This window comes from Erpetoichthys calabaricus, chromosome 15 (assembly GCF_900747795.2).
Source record: "Erpetoichthys calabaricus chromosome 15, fErpCal1.3, whole genome shotgun sequence".
Taxonomy (NCBI): Eukaryota; Metazoa; Chordata; class Cladistia; order Polypteriformes; family Polypteridae; genus Erpetoichthys; species Erpetoichthys calabaricus.
In genome coordinates, this window is record NC_041408.2 from 92,401,971 (window position 1) to 92,428,459 (window position 26,489).

Here is a 26,489-nt window from a genome sequence, read left to right on the forward strand (position 1 = left end):
AAGTGGAACAGCAACTCAGTGGTAGGTCACGTGAGATCACAGAGAGGGGTCAGCGCATGCTGAGGCGCCAACTTTCTGCAGACTCAATAGCTACATATCTCCAAAAGCTCAAGAACAGTGTAGCGTAGAGAGAGAGCTTCATGGAATGGGTTACCATGGCTGAGCTGCTGCAGCCAAGCCTGACATCACCAAGAGCAGCGTCAGATGGAGTGGTCTCCAGAGCAGTGCAGACATGTCCTCGGGAGTGACGAATCGCGCAATCCGATGGACGAGTCTGGGTTTGGCGGTTGCCAGGAGAACGGTACTTGCCTGATTGCATTGTGCCAAGTGTAAAGGTTCGTGGAGGGGGGATTATGGTGTGGGGTTGTTTGTTAGGGGATGGGCTTGGACCCTTAGTTCCAGCGAAAGGAACTCTTAAAGCTATTGCATACAAAGCCATTTTGGACAATTTCATGCTCCCAACTTTGTGGGAACGGTTTGGGGATGGCAACATGACTGCACACGCACCAGGGCACAAAGCAAGGTCATTAAAGAAATGGATGAAAGAGTTTGGTGTGGAGGAACTTGACTGGCCTGCCCAGAGCCCTGACCTCAACCCGATAGAACACCTTTGGGATGAATTCGAGCAGAGACTGCAAGCGAGACAGGCCTTCTCGTCCAACATCAGGGCCTGACCTCACAAATGTTCTCCTGGTCACAAATTCCCATAAACACACTCCTACACCTTGTGGAAAGCCTTCCCAGAAGAGCTGAAGCTGTTAGAGCTGCAAAGGGTGGGCCAACTCCATATTAAAGCCTATGTATTAAAAATGGGATGTCATTAAAGTTCATGTCTGTATTAAGACAGGTGTTTCAATATACAGTATAGTGTACAAGGGACATTTAGCTGTCAGCTAGCCAAACAAGCTTGATGCACTGAATGGTCTCTCTTTGGTCAAATGTCTACTGTTCTGGGAGAAACCTGGAGAAATATAATGCGAACATGGGGAGAACATGCAGGTTTCACAAAGACAACAGCCAGGTTAAGATTTGAAAGCATGCCAGTGATGCTGTTAAGCATTTGAGATATCCCATATTCCCTCCTCCTTTATATTTGGATGATATACAGCAGATTGCAGCTTTTTCAATACAGGAAGTACAAATAAAAGGGCAATGAGGGAGGCTACAGCAGCAACACGTGAAGCTGCTTCGCCACATTCACAACATACAGGCACCCCGGGGTCTTTCACTTTGGGCTCTCTGCTATTCACATCATAGTTTTCACAACATAACAGATAATGCTGACCACTGCACCATTCAGAGACAAGGCAACGTGGCCATTCCCCACAAGGTCATTTATCAGATCCCTCACCACAATGACCAATGACACCTCGCAGCCCCTCATTTTACATTTGGCCTCCAGTTTTCTTCCTTTGACCAACAGCAAATCTATTCTGATGTATTACCCTCGGTTCTCACTGATCATAGTTTAACTGTCAGCCTCTCAAGGGACCCTGCATGACGCCATTTTGAAGATGAGAGCCTATTACTCATAGCTGACACGGCATTGATAACGTCTTCAAAGACCTTACCTTGATTTATTTGGCAATGGTGGTAAAATGCAGACAGGCTATTGTCCCGGACTTGTGCGTGAGCTTTTGTGTTAGTGCTTCATAAAGCAGCAGAGGCTTAACTGTGGAACCCCACCTTTAATTTTATCGGACGTGTCAGTAAGCAGCAGGTCTGAGAAGACTTGGAAATGAAGCACCCACTGCGGCTTAAACACCTGAGGTGATTACTTTAATCACTTGCATCATCTCCTGTAGCATGAGGGATTTCAGCCACCATTGCATTATTCTTTATAATACAGCTAGCTGAGTTACCAATAAGTTATAGTACAGTCTGTTAATTCCATGTTTCACACGTGCTATGTAACTAAGTGATTTTCTGAATTCAATATTTGTATTTATTTTTTTATTTTATTTATTTGTTTTTTACCAAGGCTAATATTATTGGCAGGCAGTGTGTTGTAGTGGTTGTAGTGCTTTTGGACTTCTAATCCTGCTATTGATACTGTGTGACCCTGAGCACGTCACTTTTCCTGCGTGTGCTCCAACTGGAAAATGAAAGAAAAGCACAAACCAATCCACGTGAGTCAGTGTTTCTCAACCATTTAGTCGTGCCACCGGTGGGTAACGGGTTGCCATCGTTGGTTCATGAGTGTGGTGCAGGGGATGGACGAAGAAAGTGCTTCTCACCTACTGGGCTCCCACGGCACAGCATTACTGCCAGCGGGTCATGGGTTTCCATCATTGGTCCATAAATGGGTTGCCCTGAGTCGTGAGTGGTTTGCCCAAGCAATCCGCAGCACTGCGCGATATGTTTCCCTATTTCCAAGTGAGGATTTTTCACCAAAGGAGACCACCAGTCTTGCTTGTTTTGCCAAGGACTAGTGTGCACTCGCTGTTAGTGGGTTGTTAAAGAATTTAAAAAGGCGAAACTGGGTCACAGGACCTTAAAGGTTGAGAAACACTGATGTAAGGAAGGAGGTGCAGGCTGAATGCAGAGGAATTAGCCACGTGGAGCAGCACAGATCTAAACAAACCGAAAAGGGTCCTCCAAGAGTCAGCATACAAATGAGACCCTGAGAAATAACAACAATGATAAAATATGTATTTCAGTGGCTGGTGTTGGCAATTTCTAGAACATTATTGCCCTGTTGTTTTTGTAAACTCGGTTGGCCGTAAATTGGCATATGAGTATATTGTAACGGTGCTGACTCTTGTATTAGCCGACAACAACAACATTTCTTTATATAGCACATTTTCATACAAAAAGTAGCTCAAAGTGCTTTACATAATGAAGAAAAGAAAAATAAAAGACAAAATAAGAAATTAAAATAAGACAACATTAATTAACATAGAAAAGAGTAAGGTCCGATGGCCAGGGGGGACAGAAAAAACAAAAAAAAAACTCCAGACGGCTGAAGAAAAAAATAAAATCTGCAGGGGTTTCAGGCCATGAGACCGCCCAGTCCCCTCTGGGCATTCTACCTAACATAAATGAAATAGTCCTCTTTGTTTTTAGGGTTCTCACGGAAGGACTTGATGATGATGGTCATGCAGACTTCTGAACACTTTTGGAACATCAAGGTGCTTTGAGTAGATGGTGGTGGTGCAAGTCACCACACAAAGGACACCGGAAAAGGAAACAGAAGAGAGAGTAGGGGTTAGTACAGATTTTAGAGCCACCATGAATAGTTATTATAATGAACTGGATATACAGAGTATCAGGATTAAATTACAGTGAATTACAGATTTTAGGTGCATAACAGCAGAAGGCCGCCTCACCACTTCTTTTAAATTTTGCTCTTGGAATTCTAAGGAGACACTCATTTGAGGATCTGAGGTTACGATTTGGAATATAAGATGTCAGACATTCCGACGGTGACAATGCTGCGGTAGCAGAAGAATGAGCTGGCATTCACTTATTTAAATTAGCCTTGGTGTTAGTGTTGGTGTCAGCCACTGGACAGCCCGTTAAAAAGGGCAAGCCTGACGCAGTCACAGGATCTCCATTCTATTGTGCCTAAGCGAGCCTTCCTGGCTGCCTCGGCTACCTCAAAGACCAATGAAGTGAACAAAAGGTCATTGGGTTGGCACTGGCAAGCACTGCATAGGGCTACAATATAAATATAATGTTTCTTTCTGCATGACCCTAAATTCAGCTAGATAGATAGATAGATAGATAGATAGATAGATAGATAGATAGATAGATAGATAGATAGATAGATAGATAGATAGATAGATAGATAGATAGATAGATAGATAGAACTTTATTTGTCCCTAGGGGGAAATTTGGATTTTTACAGAAGCTCTTTAAATAAACAAATGAGAAACAGGTAAATAAATCAACAAATAAATAAATATGCACCCACATTTTGGTCTGAATACACCCCAGAATGACTATATAGCAAGAAATTTAAAAAGAAAAAAAAGTTCTAACTTGGCTGTCACAGTCACAGTGAGGCATTACGCACACACATTGCTGTAGCTGTAAAGGAGCCCCAGTAGCATAGATGACTGACAAATGGCTAATTTAATATGTTGGATTGATTGATTGATAGACAGGTAGGTAGACATGGAAACCACTGTATAAGAGACAGACAGACAGAGAGATGGATAAATAAACAGATTTACATTTTCTAATGTATGACATAAACCTTCAGTCCTGATTTTAGTTCCTGCCTACTGGCACACTCTCTGCTGCTGTAGATGGAGATCAATGTAATCACCACGGGTTGTCTGCAAATGAAGTCCAAAACCCCTCATTTATGAGCTGCTTTTCATACTGCATTTCGGTATGTTTGTGGTTTCTTTAGCAGTTTTCATACAGTCACATCAGACACTCATTGTCAAGGGTGTATACTGATTTGTGATAAAGCTGTCGGTCACCACACAGGATGTGGGCTCTTAAAAGGAAGCTCCCCTGTTTTAAAAAAGCCTTATATACATACACACACACACATATCTATCTATCTATCTATCTATCTATCTATCTATCTATCTATCTATCTATCTATCTATCTATCTATCTATCTATCTATCTATCTATCTATCTATCTATCTATCTATCTATCTATCTATCTATCTATATAATTGTAATAATATAAATAGTACATCCATCACTCTATCCATTATGTGACCTCCAAGCGATTCTTAGGGTATGGAAGCCTGTCTTGTTAGAAGTAGACACAAGGCAGAACTCTGTCCAAAGTAAGATGCCAGTCTTTTGCAGAACATTCTCTCCGTTGTACTTGTAAAGTACTTTAAGGTGCTGCTAACTTGAGAACAGTACTGTACACACTGGATTCAGAAAATTTTGGACTCCTTCACTTTCTGCACACTTTATTGTGTTATATACACTCAATAGTCCATTATATCAAGTAAAAGTAAAACCATGTTTTCAGAAAGGTTTTCAGATTTATTACAAATCAAGAGCAGAAATCTCTCATACATAGAAGTATTCAGAGCCTTAATTCAGTACTCTGTAGAATTACCCTTTTCTGTAGAATTTCCTTTTAGCAGCAACTCCAGCTTCTTGTCTTCTTGGGTAAGTCTCTACAAGCTTTGCACACCTGAAATAGGGCAGTTTATGCCTTTGTTTCTGGCAGGTCCTGTCAAGCTGTATTAGACTGGATAAAAGGTGCCTGAAAAATTGCATCTTCGGGTCTCTCCACACGAGTTCTATGGAGTTTTAGTCTGGGCTTTTGCTGGGCCATTTCAGGACACTCAGATGCTTGTCCCTAAGCCACTCCAGCGTTGTCTTAGCAGTGTGCTTCTGGTCATTGTCATGTTAAAATGTGAACCATTGCGCCAGTCTGAGGTGATGTGCATTCTGGAGCAGGTTTTTTTGAAGACTTTTCTGTACTTGTTTGCATTCATCCTTCCCTCCATTCTGACTAGTCTCCGTCCCTGCACCTCTATACCATTACACTGCCACTACCATGCTTCACCACAGGGACAGTATTAGGCAGGTGATAAGCAATGCATGGTCTTCACCAGACAATGTGCATAGAGTTCAAGCTTTATCTCATCGGACCAGAGCATCTTTTTCTTCATTTAAGGGAAATGCCGTTTGGCAAACCCTTAAATGCCGCTGGCCACTTTAGTTTAATTGATAAGTATAAGTGATTGATAAAGTGCTGCTGACAAGTTCATCCTTCCCCAGGTTCTGCCATCTCAGCAGAAGACCTCTGCAGTTCTATTATCGTGTCCAGTGACCAAGACCAAGGCCCTTCTTTCACGTTTGCTTGGTCAACTCTAGGAAGAGTCCTGGTGGTTCCAACCTTATTTAATTGCACAATTCTTGAGGCCACTCTACTCCTAGAAACGCTCAAAGCTTTATAAATAGCTTCATCCCCTTGCTTTGATCTATGCCTCACCACAGTTTGATCAGAGAGGTCTAAAGAGTTCCTAGGACTTCATGGCTTGGTTTTTGTCCTGGCATGCAGGGTAAATTGTAGGACCTTCTGTGTACACAGGTACACATGTGGGCCTTTCTAAATGATGTCCAGTTCATTCAGTCTGCCACTAGTGGACTCCAATCAAGTTCTGGTGACATCTCAAAGAGGATTAAAACAAACGGGATCTGGAGAGCCATAGCAAAGAGATACAGTACTTCTAGGAATGACAGATTTCAGTTTTTGATTTTTAATAATATTAAATACCTTTCTGAAAACCTGTTGTCACTTTGTCATTATGACTGTGGCAGGTAGATGGGCACAAACGGCAAATGTATCAATTAGAATTACGTCTACAACACAATAAAGTGCATAGAAAAGTTCAGAAAGGTTGATTGGAACAAATATTTCACTGACTGTCCCGTCTTTCTTTATTCTCCTTCTTTCTGGTTGCAAGACTTGAGGGTGCATGTGAATAAGTGATGCGATTTAAGTATTTACTGGTACTATTATTTTATTTTTTTTATCTTATATATTCTGTATATATTCACATTTGTTGCGTGTTTTTCTCCAGTTTCCTCCTATGGGCTCCCACAGACTCCATTCACAGGATGTACCATTTCTGTTAATGTAGTGATGGGCAAGTAGGCCAACATACGGAGCTTTAAACGTTTGTCTTGTGGTGACACCTCACTTCTAAAAAAAATTCTCAAGAGAAAAGCCCGAGAGCATTTCATTAAGGATGGCCTGATAAAGCCCAGTGTGAACGCACCCCTGTGACCAGAGCCAGATGGCCTTGGCTTCATTTCATTGCTCCGCTTCGTCTACTGTGACAGAGGCCAAATTCCGGTGGGCTCATTCCTGATAACCTTCGACTGGACAAAAGGAACATTTAGAACTAGACGATGGAGTCAGTCGGCAGGATCACATTACTGTTAAAGTTCAGAACGGATGGGCCTGCGTTGAACGATTAGGATGAGGGGAAGTCTAGGAACATTGAAACACAGAATGGATGGATGTCCCTCCAGCAGGAGTTGCATTGATCTCCAGTCATCACTGTGATTCATGAGGCCTGCCAGGGAGAGGGATCCCATGAATTCAATGTCTTGCTTTTGAAGTGTAAGATGGTTGTCTCATTTTGGCTCCAGCTTGTATATTCTTGGTAAGATGAGGTCCATCACTGTAGTGGGCTTTGAATTTGTAGGAGATGAAATGATGGACCCATATGTCACCTTCTCTGGCTGTCAAACTGATCAGTGGCCTCCCACTAAGTGTTCTGAGAAGGGCTTCACGGATCCAGGGACCCAAATTCAGATCATGTTCCAGGTCATCGCTGATGTGGATTTTGTGCAGTCCACCCGTGTTCATGTGGATTTCCTCTGAGTCCTTTGAGTCCAACCTACATGCCACCAAAAGATGGACAGTTTAGATTATTTGGAGAGTTCAGATTTATGGGTGCCATGTCAGCGGACCCTCTCCAGAGCATTTCCTACCTTGCATTCAGTGCTGCTAGGGTGGCTCTGGCTCCCCATTACCCTCAATTGTAGCATGCAGCTTTGTGAAAGCTAAGCCTTTTAAAGGGAAATGTGTACCAACCATTTTGTGGGATAGCGATGAGACATGAGTCCCATGATACACCACAGGTTGCCTCACATTAGGTTTGTCTAAAAAGAAAAATCTACTCCATGGCTGTCTGCTCTACGCGGGTGGAGCAATGGAGTACATTCATAACCAAGGCAGAGATGTGTGAAGGGAAAACGCCATTGTTCAGGACTTGACTGGCACATGGTGTCAGTGTGGAACATTCAATAGATGAGAAATATGCAGGGGAACATCTCAGACTGCAAAGTGCAGTGTTGTAAATTATAAAAAATGAACGGACTCAATGGCAGTGTGTCTCAACCACTGGGATACCAACACTGGGTCACAGGCACATGAAAGCAGCGACCGATGTTTTCATCCTATATACACCGCCCACGGTTTACTGAAGGGGCCGACAGTGCTGTGCGATATTTTTAACCATTAATTAGCACGCTTGCTTCAACAAGGGGTAAAATAAGAAAGCCGTCAGGCTAAGTGAGTGGTTGCGTTCTGTCAAGCTGCAAGGAGCTCCGTCCTGCGATGCCGTCTGTTCCAACCTGAACGCCTCCTTCTGGCAGCTGCAGGCTTTATAGGCGGGGTGGGGGTGGGGGACTGCAAGTTGTGGAGTCAGTTGCCCTCACTGGGCGTCTTCTCGGTGCCGCAGTGGGAACAAAAGAGGAGAAGGTTAGCATGAGCCGCCCCTCTCGACCCGGGATGGTATCAGCTACCTTAGATCAGCCCGGAGAGTGATCCAAAGATACTCAATCATGACATTATATATGGAGTTGTTAATTATAAGAGGAATACTGGCAGGTTCAAGTGGCATGGTGGCACACATGGAAGAGTGGCCAGTTCAGGGCTTACAGTCTCATTACCTGCTTTGTGTGCTTTCTGAATGGAGTTGGCGTGTTGTCCTTGTGCTTCTGCAGGTTTCCTTTACATGCAAGCTTTACATTTCATTGTAACTGAGTGTGAGGATCCCTGATGGTGGACTAGTATCTGATCCGCTACACCAGTTACATGAGGCATTGACACCAGCTCAGCTAATCCTGACAGGGTTATTTGATGACTCTTAAAAAAAAGAAAGAACTCCAGTGTCCTGGGTTCAAATAATAATAATTCATTACATTTATATAGCACTTTTCTCAGTACTCAAAGCGCTATCCACATAGGGAGGAACCGGGAATCGAACCCACAATCTTCCACCCCACACTTAGTCGTGCTCTTTGTGTTGTTGGCATGTTCTCCCCATATCTGTACGGCTTTCTTCTCAAATTCCCAAAGACATGCAGGTTAGGTTAGCTGTTGACTCTGAATTGGCCTCAGATGGGTTTTGTGTGTGTGCCACCTGCACTGGATTGGCACCCTGAATCCCCTGTGATGCTAATTTAGATTAAGCAAAAGGCATATACAGTATGTATAGTATGTATATGTAAATCTGCCTGTGTGTCTGTGTATGTTCTCTCCTGTGCACTGGCATCCCGTCCAGGTAAGGTTGCCCCAGGACAAGCTCCAGCTCACCCAGTAATGGCTGTAGCTGGATATACAAGTCAGATTTTCACTGTGCTCTACACACATGAGAATCCTTCTATACAGTCTCTAAATTGTGCGTGAGAGTGTGCCGTACATTTAATTGGTATCTCCAGGTTTTTTTATTTTTGGGCCTTTAGAAAAGAGCTTTAAACCCCAAACAAAGGCCTGAAAAATCAAGGTAGGCCTGGCCATGACACTCAAAAACAGGATTGTGGCCTGCACAGACAGAGAGCACTGACTCCTATAAATCCCAAAAATGGGAAAGAAGAACCCTAAGATTCCCTGGCCCAAGGAACAAAAGCTACATTTCCTAAGAATAGATACGTTTATTGAACAAAATTGATAAAGATGGCAGCAGAAGATAAAGATTCAGGATTAGTCAATCTATCACACAATGTCACCTCAAAAGAGGCAAACCAACAGTTTAACAAAACCAAAATCCACAAGCCAAACATCATAACCTAGAGAGCAAGACAAAAAAACAGATAAGTCAAACTTTATTTGGTCTGAGGGAGAAATTTAACTTGTTACAGGAGCTCATGAAATATAACAAAGTGGCAACAACAACCACCATCATATCACACACACAAATTACAAACAATGAAAAACGTCTGACTTGGCTAAAGATAAAAGGCCAATCCAAGTCAGGCAATATATAGCCATGGGTGTGAAGCAGCCCCTGTGCTGGCTTTGACACCCTTGACAACTTGCAGAAAAGACAAGGGAATCCCAAATGGTGAGGTGAAGAACACAAGCATGAGCCCTAGCCCTAGGATGGGACTGTCAGGCCTTTATGTAGACTGCCCTGCCCCTTTGGCTTGACATATCCCCTTGGGGATTAATCTTCTTCTTTCGGCTGCTCCCGTTGGGGGTACCCACAGCGGATCATCTTCTTCCATATCTTCCTGTCCACGTCATCTTGTTCTGTTACACCCAGCACCTGCATGTCCTCTCTCACCACATCCATAAACCTTCTCTTAGGTCTTCCTCTTTTTCTCTTGCCTGGCAGCTCTATCCTTAACATCCTTTTCCCAATATACCCAGCATCTTTCCTCTGCACATGTCCAAAACAATGCAATCTTGCCTCTCTGACTTTGTCTCCAAACCGTCCCACCTGAGCTGACCCTCTAATGTCCTAATTTCTAATCCTGTCCATCCTCGTCACACCCAATGCAAATCTTAGCATCTTTAACTCTGCCACCTCCAGCTCTGTCTCCTGTGCCACCGTCTCCAGCCCATATAATATAGCTGGTCACACTACCATCCTGTAGACCTTCCCTTTCACTCTTGGTGATACCTGTCTGTCACTAATCACTCCTGACACTCTTCTCCACTCTGCCTGCAGTCTCTTCTTCACTTCTTTTCCACACTCCACGTTACTCTGTACTGTTGATCCCAAGTATTTAAACTCCTCCGCCTTCACCAACTTGACTCCCTGCATCCTCACCATTCCACTGACCTCCCTCTCATTCACACACATGTATTCTGTCTTGGTGGTCCTACTGACCTTCATTCCTCTCCTCTCCTCTCTAGAGCATATCTCCACCTCTTGGGGATTAATACAGTGCAACAAATACCAAAATACAAAAAATATAAGAAATAGGGAAAAAATAACTCCAAAATATGACAAAGCAAAATGAATAAACAAGACAGCGGATTCTCCAGGGATTATTCCTGCCTTGTGCCCTGCGTTTGCTGAGATGGGCTCCTGCTTCCCCACAAGTCTGCTTAGGGTAAAGTAAGTTTGGGAAAGGGATGGATAGACAATACAACAAATGTACTATATTCAGTAACATAAGACACAAAGGAATTAATAAAAACAACAAAATAAACACATGAGATGAAGCTATAGAGCAGGGTTCCAGTACTGCTAGCCCTCATTTAGTCACCTAGTGTCTCCAGATTGGCCTGTTGTGAGTGCCCACTAGTGTAATGACATGGCATCCCCTCCTGAGTATGACGCTTTCTCAGTAATCTCAAGTTTCATCAGCTCAGATTTGGTCACCTGGTAAACCTAAATTCCCATGTTGCTTGTGCGTGTGTGACAGACAGTGTGTGTGTGTGTGTACCCTACAATAAACGGGTGCCTCCTTCAGGACAGAACGAGCCCAGGATTGGCTCCACCCACCCACGATGACTCTAAATTGTGCTGGTGTGGATGTTTTTTTGTGTCATTGTTATAAGTAAAGGTTCTAAAATGGCACTTTTTTGGGTACTGTGGTTCTTCTTTGACGCCAACAATGCACCTTTTAATGTTAGGAAAGCTTATTTGCACGTGAAATTACTAATTTAGGGTTTGAAAAGATTCCTAATATGTGGACAAAACAGAAATCTTTAATGTGTAGTAGGTGACCATTAGGATACTGTCAGGTGAAGTAAAACCTGAACTTTGCCTTTGTTATTGTATGCTGTAAGAGTCCTTTTAAAATCATGAAACCATGGGTGTTTTATAAATCAGTTATTATCTGTTCATGACAATTTGTGGAACTTGTTACTGATACAAATAAATAATCTTTCCGGCACCTAAATTTGGATGGTTCTTTAGGGAGCCAAACATTTTTCCCCAGTGGCATCACTCTGAAGAGCCACACTGGCCCCTTTATTTTTGAGAGTACAGTACCGTACAGTGAATTAGGCATCCCCTCTGCGGGGGTGGGAGTACTTCTACATTGGTTTCACCCATCCATGGTGTCAGTATCAGCTGATCATTGTGAATTGAGCTGCTCTGAATATTAGTGTGTCCACCTTAAAATGAATTGTCATCTCCTCAGAAACATTAAGCTTCCACATTAATCTTCAGTTTTATCAGGTCTAACTTGGTCACTTGGTGGACCTAAATTGTCATGCTGTGCCTAATTTTGTGTACCCCACAATAAGTGGACGCCCACTTCCGGGCAGAGTATGTATAGGTTTGGCCTCACCCATTTTGACTCTAAATTGCGCTGGTATGGATATTTGTGTGTATGCAGTACCTTACAGTGAACTGGCATCCCCTCCAGGGTGGGGTACTTCTACAATGGCTCCACCCAACCTTGACGACAGGGTCAGCTGGTGAATGTAAATTGCGTGGGTGTGCGTATGTGTCTGTGTATCTTTAAGTGAATTGGGGTCCCCTCCGGGGCAGAACGCTGAAACAAAAAAACGTAGACTGGAAAACAGGTGGATAATCATACGCAGGCGCATTCTTTATCTCTTCATATGTCTATTAATTCTCCCATGTCGGCCAAACGGGTGCGTTTGATAAAGAAAAGAGCTCTGCGCGGCCATTTGTAAGCAGCATTTGGTTTTATTGCCTAATTTCGCCTTATTTTTGCGTTTCGTCTCAATGTGCTTCCAGTAGATAATCCAACGGTAGAGCGGCTTCGTTGTTTTTTTTCCGCTATTTGTTAAGTACTTCTGTAGGCAAAATCAAATTTACATTAGAATGAAATTTAATTTGGAGTTTGATTATCCTAAAAAGGTAGAGCAGTGACTTGAGCTGGGAGTCGTTTTCAGCTAATGAAAAAAGAAAACGCGTGTTGAGTGGAGCAGAAACGGTTAGGAAAGAAATAAGGAAAAGTGAGAGCCTTGCAGAATAAGATGAATCGTTGCTGATTTTGATAAGAGGGTTGGCACCGAGCCATGTCGCGTTTCTCTGCCTGCCCAAACTGGAAATTGTCCAGCTTAGCAGGCAAGAGCAGACGAAGGCTGGGAGAGCGAAGGAGCTCCAGCCTCAGCAGCGCCTCTCTCTCTGTCTCTCTCTCTCTCAACCACAACCCCCCTTGCCCCCCCTCCCCAAACTCGCGCACGCACACACACACACACACACACACACACACTCGCACTCGCTCGCTCTGGCGCCCTGACTGGCGGAGCTTTCCAGCTCGCGGGACTCGAAAAAGACGGCAAGCAGCATGAGGAGGCAATCTCGCCGTGCCATCTTGACCTGAGTAGTGCACTTTTCAACGAGGTCATCACTTCTGTGGTGTGCCCGCTCATGCGGGTAACGGGTGCTCGGGCTAATCTGCATGGGAATCTTCGCAGCTTTCGTTTCCTTTGACTCGCTGGAGGCAAGTTCTGCTGGCAGTGCTTAAAAAGCCAAGGCGAATGCGAGCGGAGGGGATCAGCGCAGCGGAGGTGGATCGGGCACGTTAGACACCTTGGAAACCGAAAAGGTACGCCGCCGAGTGTTACGTGCGGGCTTGTGGCACGGGCTGCGCTCGGCTTTTTGCTAAGGGGGTCGCGATGTGCGCTCTGATTCTTTCCTTCTTTGGAACTTGGGGCAGTATCGAGCACTTGGCGTTACGCTTCTTCCTCTTTCGCATGTTCTTCCGATTCAGTTGTAGTAAAACCAAAGGAAGCGGGCCACGCTGTTTCAATGAAAGTGCACACTGGCGAACGAACTCAGACCGATTCTCCGGAGATGTCCGCCGGTTTCAACTTATTTCTAGTTAATGACTTGTTGATTTCTCAGCAGTCGGCGATGCTCACCCTCTCCCGCACAATTTAAGATCGATGGCTATGGTGAGGGCTGTGTATGTGTGCTGTGTGTGTATTTTTCCAAGATGCTGGCATCCCGTTACTTTCAGGTTCCCCACCTTGCACCCGCTGAGCTACGAGTCCATGTAATGGAATAAACGGATTTAGACAGTGCACGAGGTTGCGTGAACGCGTGTGATCCGTGATGGACTGGCGCCACTTCCTGGGATTTGTCTGCCTTGTCCACGAAGCTTCCGAGATTTGTATTTCTGTCGATACCCAGGCAGAGAATTTGAAGTTCAGAAAATGATGGGAAGTATGTCGCCTGAATATCCCCCCGGTTTAATGCCCGATTATATTTGTATAATGAGCAACATAACGTGTCTGCACTGACCGCTGCTTGCCTGCACTTTGTATTTCGTAACTTACGTGTACATCGACTGCGCGTGCACTCAGATATTTCTTGTAGTCGCTCAAAACGGTTGCTATGCTCGTAGAAATGAATAGCAAAACAGATCGGGGTTCCCTTTTCATTGCAGTCGCGAATCTCTAGTCGAGATTTGTGTGTGTGTGTTTTCTTTACCATTTTAAAATTATGGTTAGTAGTGCCTTTATGAATTTATTGGCTTTGCGAATACATTTCAAATATCGTTCGCAATCGGAAGCTCTGCTTAATCTCGTAACCGCACAGATTCAGTGTCCTCGTTTATTAATGGGAAAAAAAAGCCTGTCGACTGGCCCTGGGAGAGAATGAGTCTGGGAGAAATGATAACGTGCAGGAGGAATCCTATGACAAGCGCGTTTCCAAACCCCCCTTCCTCCTTCTCACCGACCGACCAGCGAGCAGTTCCGGAGTCACCTCTAATTCACATTGGACGCATCTTTTTTTCACGGAGGGAGCAAGCAAGTCAGGCAGGAGCGGGGAAAGACGCGTAGACGCTGCTGCTCTTCCTTTCCGTTACGTAGTGTGTCATCTGCTAAATACAACGCAAATGAATATCAAAGAACGTTACCGTGAGCACCGGGTACACATGGAAGGGATCGCTTCTTGAGGCACCTCGGAGGAGGTTAATGACTTTCCGCAGTTGTTTTTCTGCCGGATGGATGCACCTTTTAGACGAGATAATAGAAGCTCGCGGCGGGCTGCTTACCTGTCCGATGAATTCTATAAACAGAAAAAGTGCGGTGCAGGTGGTAGCGGTTTACAGTCTAGAAATGTGTAAAGGGTCTTTGCCGCCTTTTTAGATTCAGACAGAAGCCTATTCATATTTAAAGGAGGCACTGCAGTATGTGCCTGTCAACCTGGGAGCTATCAATCTTACCGCTTCGCTCCGCGCATCCAGCCGCAGGCGCGCTAGCAGAATGGTGATCGGCTGTCGGCTCCGCATGTGCTACATGACGTGCCTTGCACTGTGTGCCACACACAGGACCTCCACATGGACACAACCGACAGGAATACACAAAATTAAGAAAGTGAAAGCCCCCCCCCCCCACACACACACACACCACCACCACTAAGTGACAGGACAGCCCTTCTTCTTTGTAAAGTGTGTGAAGTGATCTCCCACACTCTTCAAAAGAGCCGTCTTAAAATGGTACTTTAGCGGGTTGTGCGGTTGCATGACCAAGAGCCATTTCATTCTAGGAAGGATTCTTTGAATATGAAGTTGTTTCTTTCCATAATGTAAAAAGGGTCCTAATATGTGGACCAAACTGATGAAGGGTTCATACTGTGCGACAGTACACAGAAATAGGGCGTTTAAATCAGGAATCTACTGGTGTTTGATAAATCTGTTACCATCTGTTTGTGGGGCCTGTTAGGGAACTAAATAAATCAAAACTCATTCCAGATCCTTCATGAAGATGGTTCATACTGTACAGGAACCAAAATGGTTTACCAATGGCATTGTTCTGAAGGAGCACTTTGGCACCTTTATTTTTAAGAGTTACAGAACTTCCCCAAAGGATCAGTCATCCTCCCCAAAAAGTCAATGTCATCAACAGGTATAAAAAGCCCCACCCCAGAATAGTTGGAAGGAAGCCCTAAAAAAGATTTAAACCATTAACACCCTCCTGCAGCCTTTTTGCATAGCGCCATTGACAGCACGGGAGCACCGAAGTCATGGAGTCCTTTCTTTGATTGTAGCATCGGGGACTGGGGTCTCACTAAAGCGTTTTCATGTCTCTCGATTTTCTCGAGCAGATAAGACAGGGAGTTCAGTTGTTTAGCTGTGGAATGGCAACTTTTTTTTCCCCGTTTCTGAAATGTAAATTCACAAAGTTTGCCTCTCAAAACGAGCATGATTGTAGTCAGGCACGACACGTAAATGCATTAATTATTCAATGTTACGCTAAAGTAGAGCAAAACGCCAACGTATTCAGCCAGAAATAAAGCGATCTGTCTGAGTTCCTTTTTTTCACGTGACAAGGGTTCAAGAGCATGCAGGCCTCCTGAAATTGAAAAAAAAAATGTCGGGTATGCCAAGCCTGTTGTTTCCTCTCGGCACTCAAATGTCACTCCAGCTCTTGTGGCTTGCGGCAGGAGGTCTGTGCTCCCCCACCACTTTCCATTCCAGCACATGCAGGTAGCAGCCTAAGCCGACGCGGGGCAGCTTTAAACGGCATACTGTGGACCCGTCTGTCGCGATCACCTATTGATTTATTTATTGGCAACCGCTGCCTTCCATTTAGAAGGAGCGCCTCCGGTGACTTTTCTTCTTTGATGAGCGATGCACCTGGCAGCGTCCGAGGGCACGCAGCGTCTTCCTTGCTGGCTCGACCCTGCTGTCGACTGCACCGAGAGTGACACAATGACTTCTAAATAATCTCCAGACACCAACACGACTCTGCCGCGCCTCGCTTACCGCTGACAAGTCATTAGGGATTGTTAACTGGGATGACTTCTTCGGTTAATTCTTAACAACGGGACGACAAATAATGCCAGGAGCACGTTTTGTCATCTTACATGGCAGACCTTGGAGGATGCGTCACACAGCTGTCCACGACGAGGGTTCAGTTTGCTTTCATAATAGTCCAAATGTACAGTGTGGTATACAGTAATGATCATTTCTGTTCGCTGCTCAAATGAATTGGAAGGCACAAGCGGTGAAAATCCCTGTTAAACAAATCAAAGTAAATGCATTTCACAGGTCACCAAACTCCCAAGGAGAGCCTTGGAGCAGCCACATTGGGTTCAAGTCACTCTTTACGTAATGGCGTCTGGATTCTTTCTGGCCTTCTACGTGGACACATCCGCAGTCCTGACAGGCGACTCCAAATTGGCACGCTGCATGTAAGCGTGCCCCGTGATGGTCCGCAACCCCCAGTTGGACCGTCCCCGTATTTTGGAAATGATTATGCATTTCGTCGCAGTAGTGCACGTTGGCGCAGTGGATAGCGCAGCTGCCTGACAGACAGAGAAACAGTAGGATGGCGGCAGTATAGCAACAGCACACAGCATAACGAGCGGAGAAGCAGCACATTAATAGGTGCATATGTTATTTATAAGAATCGTTTTTATATATTAATTTAACACGTTCATTCAGATGTAGCTTACATAACCTTACAGTAATAGTTATGTAAAAAGTTGACATATTAATTATATCATAGATCGATATGTATATATACAAATATATATTGATACAATTGTAATGGTTAATAGACCGATACAATTATATATACAATATGTAATGTATATTTACAATTATATACCAATACGACTGTAATGGTTAAAGTAAATTTAACACATACATGATAATATAATATGTATATATCATTGTAATGATAATATTTATGTGTTAATTTGAGACTTACATTCTTTTTCAGTGCACATATATCATTACAATGAATAGCTATATTATAATTTAACACATTATACGCATACTGTATCACTATTTTATATTACTTTCATTATAACAATTATGGTTTCACAATAATTTAGCACATTAATTATGATATAATGTATAGATAGATAGATAGATAGATAGATAGATAGATAGATAGATAGATAGATAGATAGATACTTTATTAATCACAAGGGGAAATTCACATACTCCAGCAGAAGCATACTTATAAAAAAAAAAAATATTACATTAAAGAGTGATAAAAATCCAGGCATAATAGACAGTAACTTTGTATAATGTTAACGTTTAGCCACCCCCCCGGTGGATTTGATATATATAATTAATTTAATTGATATATAATTGAGATATAATTAATTTATAATGGCTATGTAATAATTTAACACATTAAGAAATACTGTGTATAGTTACAATGATAACAGTTGCATGTTAATTTGACACTTGATTCTGATATAGATAGATAGATAGATAGATAGATAGATAGATAGATAGATAGATAGATAGATAGATAGATAGATAGATAGATAGATCTTTATTGTCATTGTCACTTTTACAAAGGAACAACGAAATTGAAGGTGCCATCAACTCAGTGTGAGGAATAAGGGTTAGAATGACAAAAAGACAGAATATAATTACAAACCGAATAGTAATAAATATACAAATTGCACTTGTTGACCTAAGGTATATATCGCACATTGGAAGAATAATATAGAGCAGTTTTATTTTGAGTTCAGTATATATAGTGTACATATGTAATTATAATAAATTGCTTTGCAATAATTTAACACATTATATACACATGATATCACTATTTTATATTACAATAGTATATATTAAGTTAACACATTCATTATGGCAACATGTAAATATCATTACTATAATGATAGTTATATAACAATTTCATGTTTATTATGATATAACTTGTGTATATCATCAGAATGCTAATAGTTATGTATTAATATGACACTTTAATTCTGATGCTATGTACAAACAAATTTACATCTATTACAGCGGCGACACCATCTGAATACGTTTACTTCACAGAGGCTCGCAGCTCAAGACAAGGTGGAGGGGTTGCACTAATTATTAGATCCTAGTTATACATCAAAAGAATCCCAATTGACTGTCCATTGTCTTTCGAGTGTCTGACTCTTAAACTAATAACAAAATCTAAGCTTATCTTACTTGTTGATCTCTGTCATCTCTCAAAATACAATGGGTCTTTCTTATCTGATCTGACTGAATTATTACGCCACTTAAGTTCCCTTTCCCAGAAAGTCATTCTTCTTGGCAATTTCAACATCCGTACTGACATTCGCAGATGTAAACTGAGAAATGAATTCCTGTCCTTGCTGGACTGTTTTGACTTGGTGCAACATGTTGATTTTCCTACCCACTCTGATGGTACACTAGACCTGATCTGCACATCTTGCCTGTCTGTTGGCAACAGTTACAGCAGTGATTTGGGCCTCTCTGACCATAAAGCAGTAGTTTTCACTGTCTCATGACCTCTCCCTCCTCATACTCGTAGACGTCAAATTTCTGTCCCTCTATCCTTGCTGAATCCGTTTCTGATATTTTTCTGTCATCCCCTAGTCCACCCTGTCTATCTTTCCCTGTCTGCCCACTCCATCCAGCTCCTTTTCTAAATTTTCACCAGTCCCATGTGCATTTGTTAGTGACCTGATTTGTCAGATGAGGCAGACTATTTGTGTACTGTACCTCATTCCCACCACACTTCTCAAATCCTGCCTTCATGCCATAATTACAACAATAATAAATACATCTCTTGACACTGGCTTCGTGTCAGCCCAGTGTTAAAAAAGTCTAGTCTTGATGCTGACAATCTTAACAATTTCTGGCCTATTTCTCACTTAAGGGTTTTTAAGTAATCAACAGGGGTTGGGACACTTGTGCAAATTGTTTGCCTCAACTCGCAAAGGCTTAATTTACTTTAATTGCAGAACATGTGTAGGTTGTAACCTATTAGTTGTTTCCCCATTTTTAATAGTATGAAATTTCCCTTTTTATTTCAGTTTTTGTTAACCTAAACTTTAAATTGAAACCTCTGGCAGTTTACTGCTTACCTTTTCACCATTTTAGGTCATTCATTGCATTTCAACTGATTACATTTGAAGAAAAACTGAGGTGTTTTAAAACTTCTGACTGGTAGTTTATATCTTGACACCTTAATACTGATATATGATTTCCATAAATTGTTACAGTGATAATTGTTTTAGTTCTTAGTTTAATAAATTAATTACTATATAATCTACACATACTGTTACAATTATAATTGTTATGTAATAATATAAACTTAACGTACCATTATCGTTATGGCATCCTATGTTCAAATCATACAGCTGGCCATTTTCTATGTGGCAAGGGCGTAGCTGCCGGTGGGTATTGTATAGTATAAATAAAGTTTTCACTAATTATGGCAATTACTTGTCCTCCCTACATATTCAAATGTCCACCCCAGGATGCCATCAGCCGTTAAGAGTTTTCATGTTCTCCCCACGTTTGTGTGGCTTTTCCTCCTGATTCTCGGGTCTTCATGAGTTGTCGCCAAAAGCATGCAGGTTTAGTTATTTGCCAGTTCTCAGGTAGCTGGGTATGAGTGGGCCGGTGCGCATTCCAGGGTTGGTTCCTGCGTTGTGTTCAGAGCTAATATATGTAAACCTTAAACTCCTCCATCCCACCCCACACCCCTGAATTATATTACGTGGGTTTTTCAGATTTTACGTAGTGTCACCTTCACCTCATCTTGGCTCTGTAAAATGTCTTGGCTCACATCCTCTGTAGAATAAAGACGGAATGAAGTCCACAGGGCCCTGAACAGGTGAATTTGGACATGAACACTTTCTTTACCATGATGGTCAAACAGCTTTTTTAAAGTCAGAGTTGCAGCATGACAGTGCAGTGGTTAAGTGTTACTTCCAGAGTTACTGGCACTGTGGGTACTGGAGAGCTACCAGCACTGAATTCCAGTCCAGTCCACAGGGAATATCTCAGCCAAGAATCAAACAAGGGTCCTGGTGGTTTGGTACCCTCTGTGTCACACTTATATGGTGCCACTCTATTAAATTTATCTTAAGCAGGGTTCAAGTGATAGTCACACTATTTTGGTGTGGCATTTTAACTGTGGCACAGGTGTCTGAGAAGTGACATACTGTTAAAAAAGAACAAAGGGAGAAGGAAAGAGGGGATACTAAACAGAAAAAACTGAAAAATGCCCTCAACGCCACAAAATAAATGACCTTCTTGACGATTGAAAGAATTTCATTTTTCCAGGACACTTTAAGCAGTCCACACCATTCATTCACAAGTCAATAGTTGATGACAGCAGTCAGCCCGATGACGGTTTTATTATTGAGTTACTTCTTGGATGGCAGCACAGCGGCAGGCCAAGCAGCACTGCCATCTTATGTGCCAGCTTTCTCTCTGTCATTTCTATTTACTCTAAAATTATGTGTTAGGGGGTAAATGTGTGCCTACCTATCACACAATGCACTGGTGCCCCCTGCAGGCTTCTCTGCCTTTTCTATGTTGTCTGTAAGGACATGTATTGGTGGCAATCATGTGCCACACTTTACACTGGTGCCCCCTGCAGGACACTCTTTATCGTTCACATCCTTTCCAGTGTTCTGACTCTCATTTGGGTAGATGGGTAAAATATACCAGTCTGGGTTATTATTAGGCTCCCTTGTTCACCTTGGCCTCCCAGTACCCCTTTTGGCCATTCTGCCATAATTTTCAATGCGACCGCTTCCAGCTTTGACCCTGTGCTCTGGCAATTTTTCTCACTGTGGTTTTAATGTGTTTGTTGATATTTACTTTTTTATCGTACCATGGCTGATCGAGAGTGCGCTTGCAGAACACATTAATGTCACGCCTCTCTCTGCCCGATCCAGAAAAGAGAATGCATTCAGTTTTTCTCTCATTAAAGGCTTTGCTTTGTCTGCAAATTCATAGAAAGCAAACTTTCAGGATATCATCTCACGCCAGTCCTATGACAGAGGCCATGGGGAAGTACATGAAGTACTGAATTTCTTTGAAAGAAGTGCTACTTGCAGCAGCTAACGGGTTTGTGATGCTGACTTTTTAGTAAGAAATTAGATAATGAGAGTGTCGGACGGTAATAAATAACAGCAGACAGTGTGTAGCCTGTTAGTGGGTAAGGCATGTAAAGTGTGTAGTCCTGAGAAAAATCCTCATCACGGCTGGACTATGCGACCAGTGGCGTAGCTAGGTGCGGGCGGAGGGGGCGGTCCGCCTCAGGGCGGCACATTTTTGGGGGCGGCATTATTGGCCAAAAGGCTCAGAACACTTCACGTGTAAGCAGCAGGGTCCGGAAAAATATCACTCATGAATGAAAAAAAGTCAAATTCTCTGATTTTCATCCACAAATGCTTCAAAAATCATTTTCAGACGGTCCCTCTGTGACGGCATCAGACACTGCAGTTGAAATTTATGAGGCAATAACAAAAATAAACAGAAACATTAGATAGATAGATACGTTATTAATCCCAAGGGGAAATTCACAAATTCATTACACCGATAATAATTTCTAGGGAGATAAACAACTATTCACAATGTATAATTTCGTTTTGTTAACAATCCAAATGCGTTCTTGCTCATCCCCACCTATCACTTGTACACCACACTGGTTCTGGTTTTCACAGCGTAATTATATTAAACTAATAATCAGAACATGGCTTGTCAGTGCGTCTGTACTATATTTTTGTCTAGTTGATGCTTATAAATAATTATTATTTATTAAAAAATATTGCTGTTTCTCTATATATAAATAAATCTATGCAAAATGTATCTTAATTTTTCTCTATACGTCATTTTAATTTTCTATTTAAATAGGTTAACATATTCAGATATGTTGGAGGGCGGCAAATTGAAGCCCCGCCCCACCCCGAGTGGTGCGAACTCGAGCTGCGCCACTGTATGCGACCTTGCACTAGGTAGTGGCCATATTGTAGAGCAGGGGTGTCGAACTCTGGTCCTGGGGGGCTGCAGTGGCTACAGGTTTTCATTCTAACCATCTTCTTAATTAGAGACCAGGCAACTTCTTTTGCCTTAGCGTCAGTTCACTTGACTCAGGCACCTTAGTGGTTTCTTTTTCCTTAATTAGCAGCCAAACAATATTGAGACATAAAACGAGCCGCCTCATGACCAGCTCACCACAGTACCTGAAAATAAAGAAAGGTGAAGGTCTCAGTAAGGTTCATCTGCTCAGGTTACCAAAACATTTTGACGATGTTCTTAGAAAAAAACAGAAGATCAACAGTTTTGAAAATGTCTGCTGTGGCAGGATGAAAGCAGCAACAAGCCGTGGGATTAAATAATGGGTTTAATTAACAACAAGAGTTGGCTTCTAATTAAGAAACTGGTTGGAGTGAAATTGGTTGGAGTTTGAAGCCCCAATTTAGCAGGTCATCTGTCAGCGCATTTCACATCTCATTTCTGTTTGGCTGTCATTTAATGAAATAAAGAATCAATTCAGAGGACTGAATCCTTAAAAACAGGGCTAATAAGATGAAGGGAAAAGAAGTTAATTAGCAGTGAAAACTGGTCAATGATTTGGAAAAGGGTTAGAATGAAAACCTGCAGCCACTGTGGCCCTCCAGGCGTGGAGTTTGACACCCCTGTCTCAGTTTTAATTAATGTGACTCAGGCCCCTTAGATGTTTCTTTTTCTTTAATTAGAAGCCAAACAATAATGAGACACAAAAAGAGGTACCACATGACCAGCTCACCTGTGCCCATATGTGGAAATACAGAAAGGTGAAGGTTTCAGTAAGGTTGATCTCCGAGGTCACTAAAACATTTTGACAATGTTCTTACAAAAAAAACAGAAAATCAACAGTTTTGGAAATGTCTGCCGTGACAGAATGAGAGCAGCAACAAGCTGTGGAATTAAATAACGGGTTTAATTAACAGTAAGATTCAGCTTCTCATGAAGAACCAGGTTGGAGTGAAACTGGTTGGAGTTTGAAGCCCCAATTTAGCTGGTCATCTATCAGCTAATTTCAACAACAACAACAACATTTATTTATATAGCACATTTTCATACAAAAAAGTAGCTCAAAGTGCTTTACATAATGAAGAAAATAAAATAAAAATAAAAGACAAAATAAGAAATTAAAATAAGACAACATTAGTTAACATAGAAAAAGAGTAAGGTCCGATGGCCAGGGGGGACAGAAAAAACAAAAAAAAAAAAAACCTCCAGACGGCTGGAGAAAAAAAAAAAAAATCTGCAGGGGTTCCAGGCCACGAGACCGCCCAGTCTCCTCTGGGCATTCTACCTAACATAAATGAAATAGTCCTCTTTGTTTAGGGTTCTCACGGAAGGACTTGATGATGATGGTCATGCAGACTTCTGGCTTTTAATCCATCAATGTTGGAACATCATGGTGCTTTGAGTAGATGGTGGTGGCACAAGCCAAAAGGACACCGGAAAAGGAAACAGAAGAGAGAGTAGGGGTTAGTACAGATTTTAGAGCCACCATGAATAGTTATTATAATGAATTGGATATACAGAGTATCTCAGAGAAATACAGAGTATTTCATGTCTCATTTCTGTTTGGCTGCCATTTAATGAAGAAAATAATCAATTCAGAGGACTGGATCCTTAAAAACAGGGAAAAGGAGTTCATTAGCAGTGAAAACTGATTAGGAAAAGGGTTAGAATGAAAACCTACAGCCACTGTGTCCCTCCAGGCCTGGAGTTCAACATCCATGTTGTAGAGCTACGGAGACAAAAGTGTATTTACACCTGTAAAGAACCTTCAGATGGGGTTCACTATATCATATAAAGCTTGTTGAGCAGTAATGGGATAAGCCACACCATGGTTTAAGTAGTTCACTTGGGTTGTGCTCATTCTGTAAAGATATGAAGAAAATTTGAATTTCCTAAACACCGCTAAAGAAACTTGGAATGACGTTCAGTACATAAAGGCACTATATAATATTATGTTTCTGTCATGGTCAAGTGTGTACTCATAGGATTAATCCTGACCTCAGTTTGACGATGTGACTCTTAAGTTCTCACACTGTACAAATATGAAGAAAATTATAATTTACTGTACATCTCTACAGGTGCTTGTTCACTACAGGACACATAAACGTCATTGTGTTTTTCTGTAATGAATGAGAAAAATTTTCATAATGGTCGACCCTGATTGGCTCAGTCCACAGGGTGAAGTTCACGCTATACAATTCTGAAGACAATTGGGGTTTACATTTGTAAAGAACCTTGGACTGGTGTTCAGTATAAGAAGTCACTCTATTAATACACCGTTTCTGTCACAGTAAAGTGTATGAGCACAGTCTGAGCAGGTGATCCTGAGGGGTGCTCTTCACCAACTATTTGTCGCACTACACAAATACAGAGATACTGGTAACAGACATGCATTCACTATGCGGAGGCGCTATGTAAAATAAAGATTATCACAGCTTCACTTGGTGTTTTTGAGAGAGTCACTTCATGCTAGAATTCTAAATGCAGCTGTAAATCACCTTGAGATGGTCTTTCCTACAGGTAAGGCAACCGCACAGGGCAGTGTGGCATAGCGGTTAAGCCACTGGACTTCAGACCCTGAGGTTGTGGGTACAGATGCCTCTGCTGACGCTGTGTGATTCTGAGTAAGTCACGTCACCTGCCTGTGCTCCAATTCATAAAAACAAATGTTGTAAGTTGCCTTGGACAAGCGCATAAGCAATGATAATTCAGAATAATATAAGGTTCGTTGGAAAGTCACAAAACTTTACTGTCTACCGTTGGCTCCTTTTGAGACCCTAAACAAGTCACTTAACATTTCAGTGCTCTCTTGTAAAAAGCCCAGAGGTAACATTATAACATTTGACATGAAAGGCACTGTATAAACCGCACCGCCACCACCACCACCACCACCACTGACCCTCTGAGCAGTGTTGAGCACAGCCCCACTTCACAAAAATTGAACAAATTTTCTGTGCTTGTAAAGCAACTTCAGTATAAGAAAGTCAATAAATAGTCAACCCACTCCCATATGAACCAAATTTGCTTAAATGTTCCCCCTTAAGCAGTTCACAGTGAAAATTAAGTTTTCCAGAATCCTGAAAATAATTTTAAATTTCTTACAAGGTTTTTTGAAGTCTAAAACCAGGTCCTCTGACAAGTAGGGGGCGAACACGAGCAGAGACTCTGGGCTCTGGCCATTACTGGTGGTCACACAGAATGATTTCACTTCTAACTGTAATGTAGTGGTTAAAGCCGCTGTCCCACAGCTTTAGTGACCCCGGTTCTGTTGGTAGTCCAGAGTCATGCATGCCGTCTAGATAGTCTGGTGTAATGTTTCATCTCTTTTTTGAATTGATTACATGTTCTCTGTGTTAAAGACAAGACAAAGAGCCAAAACAAAGATTTGGGGCAGCCACCCGTATAATTTCTCCTGGCTGGAAAATGGTTAAGTGGTGTACAGTTGTGATCAGGTTTGAGTCCAAAACAGAATGTACTTGATGAGGCACAGATGGCGGTTGTAAGGGAGAGTAGAGGAAGTGAGGTCATCAGGGCCGGAACTGGAAGTGGCGTCATCGGGACCAGGCGGCATTTTCTGCAATCAGTCTGCAGTGGACCCTGGTCTGTAACAGAATGACCCTCATTCAGGCCCTTTAGCTTCCTCCCATACGCACGTGTGTGACACCTGGCATAGACCAGTGTCTCATTGGTAGTTAATCTTGGCATTAGCATCAATTCTTCCAGGGTAGTGCAAAAGTCCAGTTAATTAGACATATTAAGTAGGTTACATTTAAGTATTTAAACCCACTAAGCCTTGACCAGTCTAGTGCTACTGCCATGCCCTTATTGCCTAGTGCTCACCCAGTGGGCAGACCTCTCTTTTACTATTTCTGATTTTTGACGAGGAACGTGGTATCTCTGGGCATTGCATAACCTTTAACTTGAGCCATGAGACGAGGCAAGGCATAAGATCACATATTTACTGCCCACCAGTGACTCCTTTTTAAGACCCTGAATGAGTCACTTAACATGACAGTGCTCACATGTAAAATTCTCTGATATCACAATATAATGTTCATCATGAAAGGCACTATATAAAC

The 26,489-nt window shown here is 42.3% G+C and overlaps 1 protein-coding gene across 8 annotated transcripts in view; it reads left to right on the top strand.

Annotated features, from left to right (window-relative positions):
* slc8a1b (solute carrier family 8 member 1b) overlaps positions 1-26,489 on the top strand; it is a 258,252-nt gene that overhangs the window by 48,849 nt on the left and 182,914 nt on the right. For 4 of the 8 annotated variants that reach the window (XM_051919135.1, XM_028820462.2, XM_028820461.2 and 1 more), the window contains exon 1: positions 12,886-13,209. The exons of 1 other annotated variant lie outside the window; for it this stretch is intronic. The gene's annotated coding sequence lies outside the window, so the exon portion shown is untranslated. Of the gene's footprint in view, positions 1-12,885; positions 13,210-26,489 lie in introns of those variants that run through there. 3 more of the 8 variants (XM_051919131.1, XM_051919133.1, XM_051919134.1) reach the window with 1 other exon arrangement.